A 10,142-nucleotide genomic window follows, 5' to 3' on the forward strand; every position below is an offset into this window, starting at 1 on the left:
TACCCCACTTACCTTAGCGCGGGGACACGCCGGTGCGCGTAAACCAGGCGCTTTCTAAAACTCCCTAATAATAATAATAATAACCATTCAACAACAACTGGTTCAAATATGTTCTCTCAATGTTTCAAACTTTATTACAAATGTCACAAAAAGATGTTAATATTTCACTTCTGTTCTTGGATTTTCGTCATAATACAATACACTGAACATAATCTTCACAAAAGTTATTTACAAAAGTTTAAGCAGCCAAGGTGTTAAGCTTTTGCCATTATAAATTAAAATCACTTTTATTTAAGTATTAATTATTTAAAAAAATTAAAAGCCATTGTAAGTTGTAATATCAACACAGCTAAGTCACGTAAATACAAAACATGTTGCATTACAAATGCTATAGGTGTCACATTTGCGAAAGTTATAACTATTGGCATTGTAAATGACAAAGCTATTAATTTAACTATTTTCAAAACCAACACATAAATAAAAAAAAATGTCATTTACAAGACAAATAGCTCAAACTTTCCTAATGCGAGACCTATTGCATTGCAAATGCTTGTTTAAAGATGGGTATTATTTCGGCGCCCGGCCAGGATTCCGGTATGGGTGCACCACAGGCTTTTGCATTGGCTTGTAATAATATGTATCTTGACCAGGTGCTCTTGTCATGCAAGAATAGGTCAGCTGGCATACGATCTAGACCTGGGGCTCGTCTCCCCGTTACTGCACCACCGGCACCATTTACATCTAAGAGGACAAAGAACAGATCCATCCTTTGTGGAAGAACTAGGAAAGGATCCCCTTGTTGATCTTCCTCCTCTGCTTTTTGTGAAATAGTCGATCCATGCTTCTGGGGCCATATGATTTTGTGGGGGCAAAACTTGTCCCCCTCTTCCACACTTTACTAGTTGCCAAAAGTGTTGTACTTTTTTCCCAGAACAAGCTGTTTTTAGATCCTGCCATCGTTGTTCGTCCAAATCTTTTTTTGCTCTACTCTGGTAGAGTTTATACGATTTCCTTGCCTGTTGAAAACAGGCTAGGTTTTTTACTTTATTGCTGCTGCGAGGAGTTTATATTCCTTATTGAACCAATGTTGCAGCACTAGAGGTGGTTTATAGTTCAGACTTGACGGCCTAAGAAAATAGGTTGTTATTTTATCAAAAAGCTTGTTATGGAGCCCAGTATGATTTTGTATGCTTATATATTTGTTGGCGGTGTCTCCATCTCTGCCACTGCAGAGGTCACATCTATCGTTATAGATGACAGTCCATCTGGCTTTTCCACAACCTTTGCCCATTTAATGCGTCTCATGTCGTTGGAAAGCAACAAGTCTCTAGTCCTGCTCAATGCGGGAGGTGTTAAACCCTTTCTGTTGTTAAGGGATTTAATTGCGAATCTCAGGGGGTTATGATCACTCTCGACTCTCTCAATTATTGCCATATTGATATGGTCATACCAGAGTTCCAAATGAATTGACAGTCAATACGGCTGGCATGGTAGCCATTGGTATACGTGTTAGACCCTTGTCTATCTGATTTGGATCACCTGTTTCCTGCCCTGATGCCCCTTTCCAAACATAGAGCTTTTAGTTGTAGGGCTGTTTCTGTCCATCTTTTGATGGGGGGCTATTTCTAAGCTAGAAATGCCCAAATGGGCATCTTCCTCTTCAGTTAATTTGTCATCTTCCTGATCGAGAGGCTCAAAGGTTGTATTAAAATCCCCTGCTATTACTAGATGGGAAGTGTCTGAGTTGTTCTCTAGTAATTCGTCTAATAACGTTACAGTGTTGGACCTTTTGATCCTCTTGCATATACATTATAGATGTCTATGTTCGTCTGGTGACTGATCCGCATACGAAAGGTAAGGATATCAGGGCAGTCTGTATGGAGATCCTGGACCTTGTAACCCATGTCCAGTCTTATCCATATAGTCAGCCCTCCCATTGGCCTGTCCATCAGGCCTCGAATTACCGGAATATAATAATTCAAAGACCCAGGGTGAAATAAAGGGTCTGTGGACCAAGTTTCTTGGAATAGACAGATATCATGTGTCAATTAAGCTGTTCCAGTTCGAAGAAACACCCTTAGATCGGAGTCCCGCAATGTTCCAAGATAGGAAAGAGATTTGAGATGCTGCTATAGATTGAAGTCAAATTGCTTGGTCACTAGGGTCCTGTGGGCAAGATTTATTATTCCCTTAATGGATACATGAGCGCAACGATGAGTGGCTGAGTGCGTGTATGAGGACTTACTGAGTGCCCAAAACAATCAATGACGCTAAAAGGCATGTTCATTCATAAACCAGACCTATTGACATTGACAGTGCTTGTTGAAACTGAAATAAGGCGAAGAATAATTATTAACAAATAAACAACTGAACCAAACATTGCAGTGGTGACAGAAAAAGTGTTGTGTCAACGAAGGGTATTAAAGGTGACATCATTTTTATTATTTATTTTAAGCAATTAATATAGCTTGTATCTAGCACTGAAGTGCATTGGATCACTTTATGGAGAACCTCTTATTGAGTCAAATCTTGTAAGAGAGGTTGTCCTTAAAGCCAGGCGGGCCTGATTTACAGACATTAGAGAATGACAGAGAAGAGGGAAAAAAACGTTGAGTTAGGACAGACCCACGGGCCAGATGTACATACCTTTTTTCAGGATGTAAACGGCCAGATTTGCAGAATCGTTTTGCAACAGGAAAAGGTATATTTCTACTTACAAAGCTCTATTTTGGGATTCGGTAACCTATTACTGAATCAGCAAATGGGTTTGCTATTCGGTATTAGGAAGGGGCATGTTAAGGGTTTCCCTTCCTAATGGCGTCTCACTGTGGTATATGTGAATGTTTTGTGACTGAAATGGGAGTCCCAAAAAATTCACATTTTATCGCCTACTTCAAGTAGGTGGTAACCCATTTGCAACCTGTAAGGGGTCCCCAAGGGACCTCTTTCCCTTGTAAATGGCTGTAAAACGTTTTTAAGAGCAGGCAGTGGTCCCACGAATCACTAATATGCTTAAAAAATGAAAAGAAAACTTCTCATTTTTGTAACGCATCCCATTTTCATTCAAGGTAAATGGGCTGCATTAAAAAATAACATTGCTTTAATTAAAAGCAATCACAGACATGGTGGTCTGCTGACTCCACCTGTGACTTTGGCGATTCCCAATGGGTCCCAATTTGCCACCTATCGCATGAATAAGAATGAGCTAGGTCTATTTGCAAACCACTGTGAATCGCAAAATGTGCCAAAGACACATTAGTATATGGGTGTTTGAGATTCCCAAATGGCATATTGCAAAAATTTGCTATTTGAGACTCGCACAGCCAAACCATTGAACATCTGGAAAAGTCTTCAAATTGCACATCATGCATCTTCCTGATTTAGGGCACTGCAGAAAGCGCGATTGGTTTGGAAGCTGACAATTTTAGTTGAAGTGTGAAAGAGGGGTGTAGCACTAAGTTCAACAACTCAGCTATTTGACTAGGTGTCCTCTTAGTGGCACAATGTGTTATACTCTCATACTGATGGATGGACTTTCACACTTAAAAAGGGAGAAAATCAGAGTGAATCTGCCTTGCAAAATGCAGCTGGAGTTATAGTGAGTACTTATTGCTGGCCGCTTACAAGGAAAGATCTATTTCATGCCCCGTCCTGTACATCGATTATACCAGAGCCCTAGGGAGAGGATTAGGTGGTGAAGCGGGTGTTCAGAAGATATTGTCACAGTCAAGGCTTTCTAAAACCTTATTCCAGCGGGTCCCTAGGGTGGACATGACCAGTCGTGGGGCTCCTAACAATGACCCGCCGTGTCAACAATTGCAATGTCTTGTATGCAGGTCTTCAACCCAACCTAGTCCAGTGGTACCAGCAGGCCCAGAATACCACAGAGGGCTGAGGGACCTTTAAAATGCGTGATACCCACTGTATGATACATAGGCGTAAGGTAACCTCAAGGATACCCGGTAAATCCTGACATGCTCCATAGCAATTCTGCAGTCCACCTCGGAAGAGCGATCAGGCAATATGTTCTGCTTTGGTCGCTAATATCAGCCTATCTGGGCCTGCCAACCACCCGCTCACAAAAGGTGACTTGGGAGTCCAGGCTCTGGTACCCTGGAATCACCTTCCACTAACTCTAAGCCTAAAAAAAAAAAATCAACACACCCTCTGCTGCCTTCTGTCTCCTTAAAAACAACTTTCAGTAATCTTTGCTTCTGGCTCTAACAGAGGCAAGGGCTGGACCCTCACCCACAGGAAGACAATGTTTCAGGGCGGGGGTTGATGGGAAGGTGTATGTGCAGGCTGGCGCTGTAACAAGTCAGCCTGTATGAGGTATAGTCACCATCTTGTACAGAACGCACGAGGAACCGAACGGACACTAGCATTGGCCATGATAAAAAACACACCTAGACGTCCCATGTATGCAGTGGTGTACCTTCAGGGGGCAATGTTTGGAATGTGACACCCCCAAATAAATGCATTCTTGGATTGGTGGTTAGGTCTGAGGGCCTGAGATAAATCTGTTATGTCAGAGTTGGTAATCACTGCTTGATTCTAAACATGTTGCACCCAGATGTGGATTTGGACATCCAAGACATCATCACTCATTAATAATTTTTTGACAGAATAAAAGAAAATGTTTGTTGTCCATGTGGCAATTTACACTGTAAAAGACTAAACATTGTCTGGCGGCCTTACAGAAAATCAAGAACTATTACTCCATACTTTTTTTTGGAATTCACACTATATATTGTTCTCGCTTTGTTTCTAGCCTTTCTGAAGAAGTATCTATTTGATGTTCCTTAAGCCCTGGGGAAGTCTAGCAAGACGAAACGTGTTGGCTGTGTTTTCTGATCGGGCATATCTTACAAAGAAAAAAATAATATGCGTATCATGTATTGTCCAATCTTTGTACTACCTATGTTGCCACTACATTTGGGTTGTACCCATTAGATTGGAGTATTGATTCTCATTTCATTTTGTAATAGTTATTCTTCTGTACCAAGTGTTTTGTTTTTATTAATCACATTTATATTGCAATAATATTTCCAATACCATTCTAATCTGTCTTATCTGGATGCTCTTGACAATTATGTGATGGTTTTTCTCATTGTCATGATTTCACTAAGAGGTTTTAATGTGTTCAATTTTTTGATCAGGAATTTAAATGTATATTGCGACTGGTTTACTACCTAAAAAGTAAAACATTTGCACTCATAGTAGTGCTCCGTGTACCCGAGAGGGGGTGGAGTTCCACCATATGATGTGGTGTTGTCCGCAACTAGGAACGTACTGGGAGGAGGTAGTTGACCTGCTTTGCGAGGTTACGGACCGACGGGTGGAGCCTGATATGGGCACTTGTTTATTGCACTTGTTTCCGCATACACTCAAAATGAAATTAACAAGCAAGTATTTAGACCTGGGATTGTTGCTGGACAAAAGAGATATCACAGCACACTGGAAAGCAAGAAGTTGGCCCAATTTTGGGAGGTGGAAAGCAGAATTTATAAAATGGGTAACAAGCGAAAGCACAGCACTGCTTCGCATGCCAAGCGGACGAATAATGATAAGATGTTGGAGACAGGGAGGGCATGGGAGGCCTTCGTTATGTCATTGCAAGCACCGTAGATAGATTTAGGTTCGGATGTTGACTCAGTCCCGAGCGCACAGATGGGACAGCTCTAGTTTGTAGGGACGGCGAGGAACCCCCATGACAGTTATGTTGTGTACCCATTGAGACAGAGGGATTAGAGGTTAGAATGTACCGTACTACTGTTATTATACTGTATACTGCTGAGGGAACTGTGCTCAGAGGTTCATTGTTTGTTGGTAATTAGGTCACACCGGTGGAAGTGGGTTGGTAGGGAGGGGGTGGGAGAGAATTGGCTAACGTCCTGTTATATGACTCAGTTTAAGGCACTAGCATGCCCCGACTGCTAACATAAGACTCTCTGTCTGCTTGAGGAATGTACTGGGGATAAGAGAAACGTGATAGTTACTCCTGAGAAAGTAGGCTTTTATTTTGAGTGCTCCAGAGGATACAGAGTAGTGAGAGAATCACTGGGAGGGGCTGTTGTTAGGGGGACGTACTGACCATTATTATTGCTGTATTACATGCCTGAAGTTATGTAAAAACTCAATAAAAAGATGTTTTTTTTAAAAAAAAATGGTGGTGCTCCTTTAATAGCTGCAAATTTCCAACTTGTTGGAATTCACAAACCTTGGCAGTGGTGGGCTCAGGAAGTGGAGCAAGTCTCATGTTTCCAGGCACATCACTGGCAATCAAACACCCAAAAGTTGATAGGACGAATGCTTGCAAATAGTCGAACCACTGACAATCGCTCAGCCTAGCATTCTAATCCATCATTTTTTTAACCCCTATGCCACTCTAGATAGAGGGCCTGATTTGGGGTTTTGAGGACAGAGTAAAGGCATACAGGGGATTGGATAACATTACGCCGCCACCCTACCTGTACTCTGCCTGTCAAATTTATAGATGCCTGCTGATCCAGCAGCCATCTCTACACCTTTGGTTCCTGTCAAAGTAGGAAAAGTTCTATTTTTCAAATTCCAAAGCGCGAGTTTGCTTGAGAAAAATAATGACCCGAACACTATGGGAGTTTTTTCCCCATGGTGTAGGGGTAACCTGTGACAGACTATAAAATGTAAAAAGATAACAAATTTTAAAAAAGGCATCCAACCGCGTGCACTCTAAATAGAGTTGACTGTTGGATCGTTCACCTCCGACGGCCCCTACCCCGTCAGGCCGTCAGAGGAAGTTTCACACCGACATAGTCAATTTTACCCCGTCGCCATAAACCTTGCAGTCTGCTTGACGGCGGGCAGACCTTGAGTTTGCTAGACATGGTACGCTGTTGCACCAGAGTACGCAGTCGGCCACACTCTGAATCAGACCAAGAGGCCAACCTCATGCAAATAACCACGGACCCTGCACCTCAGGGGAACAGTTTGTCTCAAGCCATGGCCCTCTCGCCCCTCCACTCTGTGACCCAAAGCAGGCAAAGGGCCCCAGTTAAATGGGCAGGGAAGACCTTTAAACAGGGAGGGCCAGAAGGCATCCTATCCACAGGAGCAAACCTTAAGTACATAACCATCAAAGAGGATGCATTAGCCGTCTTTACAGAGAATCGGGGTACACGTTATGTGTCCCCAAGTCATCAGAGTCCAACTTGGAGCCCCTGCAGCGACTTACATGATTGTTAAGTTTGTTGGAGGAAAAACACATAGGGCTCATGCAGAGAAAATGGGCAGGACTGCACAACTTCTCCACACCATGCCTAAGTTCAGAGGAGAAGCCCACTGGGGAGGCATGTGGCTACCCACAAACTGAGACCTTTGTGGATTTACACTACTTTCTCAAAGGCCACTCACCAGCCTTCATCTCTAAACATCCATCCACCCCCCTACTAGTGTATTATTGCAGCAGACCCACCATAGTGGCGGATTGTTTAACCTCTTCCATGCGTCAGACGGCCCCCAGCTGTCTGACATCATGGTGGACGTGTGCGTCGGACAGCTGGGCGCTGCCCGGTTTGCGCACACGTAGAATTCGCCCGGGGAAAAGTGCGCCGCATGGAAGCGTTTAGATCCATCGGTTGGTGTGAATGGCTGAAGACTCTGTCCTTTCATTCAGGTCATTTATGACATAGATGGATTTTTGGCCCCCTGAGTTTGATTGAGGCAGTACAAAGGTGGTCCATCAGCCCACAGAGTGCAAGTGTGGACAGTCTAACTCAAATGAGGAGACAACCACGTGAGAATGTGGAAAGGCGCAGCTTTAAACAAACCAGGTGCAGCCTGACTTTACTCGGAACACTTTCAAAATAATGAATTTAGAAATCTAAAGTATTTATCAGTGCTATGTGCACGAAAAAATACTGTACACGTTTTTCACAAATGTCATCAAAATGGCAGTTCCTACATATTACTTGGAAATGTTCTTAGAGAAAACAAGTGATTATAGACATTAATCGGATCACCAATGCGAAAAGGACAGAAAGTTTGTGGAAAAATAAGACGAGGTTTGAACCAGATTCAGGTGACAAATGAAGCCCGAGTGGAAAATAAAACGATACAAAATCCCCAGGCTGTGTGGTTTTACTTAAGTAATTTACAGGAAGTGCTGGTGGTGTGAACTAAATACAAATCAAAAACTTCCAACCACAGTTGACTCATTTCTGCGCTGCAGCGTGTGGTGTGACCGGTGAGTCCACAGCACAGACCTTTTTCCAGACAAAAGACTTCGCAGGGACAGAGAAAATGACTCTAGAATGACTGTCCACACCGTATGGTTCAGCATTATAGTGGACGCGGCATGTATGCAATCCCACTAGATTTTAGGTAAAGAGGTTTCTTTGCGTTAACGTTTGGTGTGTATGTTCATGCAACATGGTGAGAGGTTGAGTTTTTGCAAGCAGATTTAATACTGAAAGGCCAGTTCCATCCTGTTATGAAAGAATGCAAAGTCCACATTCAAACTAAGAGCATGTTTCTTCATTATGGTACAGTCAAGGTCTTCTTCAGGGCAAACTTCTCCCAAAAATGTGTTTAGTCTGTAGCCTAATAATGGAGTGTTTGATATTCTTAATATCCAAGGTAAGGCAGATGTAGCTGATTATTTAACGTGATGTGCTACAGTCTTAAATATCCTATACTTAAAATCCAGGCAGTATTAGCTTCAGAATATACTGAGCCTTATCCGTTACTAATTCTGGTATGAATTCACAAAACCCAAATACCATTAAATGACCAAAAAACCTAATGCTGCAGCATTCCATCAATTCTATTATAGTTTGGTGTAATGATTTTACAACTGAATAGTAACTCTTGATGTTGGATCAAGGTACAGTACATACTGAAGAATATTCTGAAAGTCTCCCCTCCGAGTTCATCCTTTTGGGATTAAAAATTTAAAAATAATCAGAAATCTGCAGCACAGAGATCCCTCTTACCCCATGGCTGGAGTATCCGTGAGCCTGACGTATAATGTCATCTCTTTAAACTGGCTTCTACCTCTGGCAGTCAGTAGGCGTTCCTAACACAATGGTAATACATAGGCATGGGAGGGAGAAACTCTCCATGAGGAGCAATTGCATGTATTTTGAAAAAATTAAATCTGGCATTTGGGTACAAAAACGGATTCACAGAAGATACTTTTTTTTATTTTGTACAATATATTTATTAAATAGTTATAGCTGAGTTTATTAAACACTGCCATTTGGAAGTAAAAAGTGAGTATGGTGTGAAGATGTGAGTTTATTTTGCAAAAAATATTCTTTTTGAATCTAAGTGTAAAGCTGATGTTTGAGAGTAAAATTTACAGCATGACCATAAAGTATTACAGCTCTGAGAAGTAACTGTTGCTGTTTGTGTAAGACTAATGCTGATGTTAGTTCTTGCCCAAGGGCTGTTGTGCCCCTTAATTCATAACTTACTCAGACGCGCTTCATCGTCTGGATTGCATTTTTTGGCTTTTACATTAGTGGCCCTACATGTGTCCGAGGCCTGTACCTGTGGGACCGGTGTCACCAATGGGATCTGTCTCATATATGAAGGTGAATAATCACTGAAATCTGAGTGACAGTCCTAGTGCTGAGCCCGTGAGATCCACCACACTGAACAGGTGATCTACTGTTTATGCCCAAAGACTGTGAAATCTAAGTAACTTTTCAATTTTCCACCCTGATCCTTTCTGTTCTCAGTCATAAATCAGACCAGATAAATTCCATCTTGAAATCCGAAAAGGCGAGTGTGGAGACCCCCCTAGCATGTGCAGTGCCAGGCAGAGGGATTCAACACAGGGATGTGCTGGAGAACAGCTCGGACGGTCTGAGCAAGGATCCGGCTAGACCTTTAATGAATCCTTCGCGCCACGCCTCGTGGTCCCCCCCCCCTCAACGTGTGTCACATGACTCAGTACATTCCTACAAAGATTTCCTTTTGCTCAACTATATGCAACTCAACTGAACTAATGTCTTCAGTTCTTACACAACAAACAGTCAGAAATATAGTCTTTTAGCATTTGGGGTTGGCTGGTCTGAGGTCATAGATGATAGGGATGTCGCAGGATGGAGGGTCCACAGCGGGGATAGTGTCTCCGTCATTCGGAGGGGACTCCTGCT

The sequence above is a fragment of the Lissotriton vulgaris genome, chromosome 1_2, assembly GCF_964263255.1.
Source record: "Lissotriton vulgaris chromosome 1_2, aLisVul1.2, whole genome shotgun sequence".
NCBI classification, from domain to species: Eukaryota; Metazoa; Chordata; class Amphibia; order Caudata; family Salamandridae; genus Lissotriton; species Lissotriton vulgaris.